The following is a 3,337-nucleotide window of genomic DNA, read 5'->3' as shown; positions in this document are numbered from 1 at the left end:
AAAGTGAATAATGCACAAAAATATCAATAAACCATATGCAATTTGGTTACATTTGGATGAAAGGCTAAAAATTTGCAGTTTCAACAAAATAATTATATATACACTGTATTTTTTCATAAATATGTGACTCTCAACAGAATATTTACACTCAGACTTCAAAAATCAAGAAGACAGTAAAAATATAGATTCTTGATACATTGAAATCTTTTTTTGTTTGGACAATTGTTGAGCTGCATCCAAAAGAGAGTAAATCTGAAATAAATAAAAAATAATCAACTAGCTTCATAAAAAATTAATTTTTATAACTTCATTTTTTTCGTATATATGAGTCTCAATAGAACATATACATACATGCTTCAAGAATAAAAAAAGACAGTAAAAATATAGATTCTTGATACATTGAAATCCTTCTTTGTTTGGACAGCTGTTGAGCTGCGTCCAAAAGAGAATAAATCTAAAACAAATAAGAAACAATCAATTAACTTCATAAAAAATAATTTTTATAACTTCATCTTCTCCGTACATATGAGTCTTAATAGAATATAACCATACAAGCTTCAAGAATAAAAAAATAATAAAAATATGAATTCTTGATATATTAAAATCCTTCTTTGTTTGGATAACTATTAAGCTGCATTAAAAAAGAGTAAATCTGAAATAAATAAAAAACAATCAATTCACTTCATAAAAAATTAATTTTTATAATTTTATTTTTTTCATACATATGAGTCTCAATAGAACATATATATATAGGCTTCAAGAATTAAAAAAACAGTAAACATATGGATTCTTGATATATTGAAATCCTTCTTTATTTGGATAACTGCTGAGCTGCATCCAAAAGAGAGTAAATTTGAAACAAATAAAAAATAATCAATTAGTTTCATAAAAAACTAACTTTTATAACTCCAACTTTTCTGTACATATGAGTCTCAACAGAACATATACATACAGGCTTCAAGATATACTTATTCTTCAGCTATTGGGGCATTGCATGTCTTCCAATTGTGCCCAACATTATGACATCTCCCACATTTAAGCAGATGGACTTCCTTTGGTTGGGATTAATGTGCTTCTTTTTAGACTTTTCTGCCTTTGGTTTGATTATAGATGGTTTTATAATCGGATCCTCACGTTTTACCCCTGTAGGTTTAGAAATATCCGCAGTAGAAAAGATGGCATGCTCATACATTCTCCGATAAGCATCCACTGTGAAAAATTCAGATATATATGTATACACTGACTCGTGCTTCCTAATTATCATTGCACATGCATGTAAGGATGACCATAAACCTGCCAATACCTACATGAACAAGTATGGATGTTTAGATTAACTTCATATAGACAAACCACGACTACTTCAAACCGCTCACCATCCGAATATCACACTGTAAGACCCCTTCCATCTTCAATGTTCATATTTATCAGCTGCTTAATCTTAGGAACTAGATATGTCTGCCATTTCTGGGAACGATCATGTCTCTCATGCATCAACTCCACCATCTTATACCTGAGCATGTCTATTATAGGAGTTATTAGAAGCTATCGAGCCTCTTTTGCCCAATTGTTAAATGACTCCATAACATTAGAGTACATCTCTCCATATCGCTTTTCCTTAAATAAAGCATTTGGCCAGTGATCAATATCTGAGCCACGTTCAATCCGTTTACATGCCTTCGGTGAAATCTCTCTTATGTCACTAATATAACCAATGAATTGTGATATTTATAGTACATAAGTTACGCTATCAAGTAGACTCAATATATTTTCTCTTTGTACTGTCGATAACCCATCGAGCTTTTTCTTGAAATTCTCCTTTAGATAGTACAAACAATAACCATGGGTAGCATTAAGAAATGAAGTCCTTATACCCTTTGTCAAGCCTTTTGCTCTGTCTGAAATAAAACATAATTGATGATAATAAGAATCTTCATTGTTATAAATTACGTTATGGAGTTTCTCACAAAATTAAATCCTGTTGGCATCATTTTCTGCACTAATAATAGCAAAAGTTAATGGAAACATCTCATTCTCAGCGTCAAGTGTCACTGCTGAGAGCATTACACCACCATATCTATTAAGGATATGGGTTCCATCCATGAATAATAAAGGGCGGCATCCACTCTTGAATCTAACTAAACATGTATGAAAACACATGAACAGCCTCTCAAAATATCTATCTGGATACTCAAGTACAAATAAACTTCTTGAGTTAGTCTCAGCCACTGCTTTACCATACCATCGTAAAAGATCAAATGATGCATAATCTTCACCATGTAATGCAACTCTAGCAACCTCTTTATCAAGCCAAGCTTGCCTATAAGGAAAATGAATGTCAAAATCTTTTTGAATATCCTTCTTGATATCGATTGGTCTATACAATGGTCTGTCCCTAATTTTTTAAAGCACTATATCGGCAACCCATGTTTTTTATGCCTTTGGATGTCCGCCCTCCCAATGCCACTGTCGCAAGTATACGCGTTACTGAATGTTTTGATTTTGAAAATCTCCCGTTGCCCAACCCTTGATGCATGCATCGTCATGGACATATTCATTGATGTATTTGAGTATCTTATTTATTTTATGATTATCTTTTTATTTTGATTCTTCTTATATCGATTGTCTATACATGTCTTCCTAATTTTTAAAGCACTATATCGGCAACCCATGTTTTTTATGCCTTTGGATGTCCGCCCCTCCCAATGCCACTGTCGCAAGTATACGCGTTACTGAATGTTTTGATTTTGAAATCTCCCGTTGCCCAACCCTTGATGCATGCAGTCGTCATGGACAATATTCATTGATGTATTTGACAGTAACTCTTAATTTATCATTCTTAATGAATTGATCTTTATTACGGGTGATTGAATAATTTTTTAGTACCTCCTTAAAATGAGTTGCATCTTTAAATATCTGACCAATGCCTGTATGGTATTCTCCCATGATCTAGATAATCGAAGGCTAGATGCAGATGTAGAACTTGGGATGAAGCTGGATCATGAGAGCCATACTCCCAACATCTTGTGGACTAATTATGCTATCAAAAATATGAAATAATTACAGTGGACAATGAACTTTGGATGAATCAAGTAATTATAAAATAATTAAAGAAAAAAATTTATCCTAACTCAATTAGATGAGTTGATTCTGATCCATTATTAAGGTTGGTTTCCACATTGATCTCTATTAACGAAGACTTCAGTGCAATGTGAAAATCAAGCATGCGTTGAATATCTTCATCATTCTTGAGTTTAAATATAGAGTTTTCTAGGGTGAAAAGCCGATATTTCAGTATCAGAATGTCTTTATCTATATCCCACCTACTGCATATTCTATT

This window comes from Elaeis guineensis, chromosome 9 (assembly GCF_000442705.2).
Source record: "Elaeis guineensis isolate ETL-2024a chromosome 9, EG11, whole genome shotgun sequence".
Classification (NCBI taxonomy): Eukaryota; Viridiplantae; Streptophyta; class Magnoliopsida; order Arecales; family Arecaceae; genus Elaeis; species Elaeis guineensis.
The sequence above is the reverse complement of the archived record's forward strand: the minus strand, read 5'-3'. Positions refer to the sequence as shown.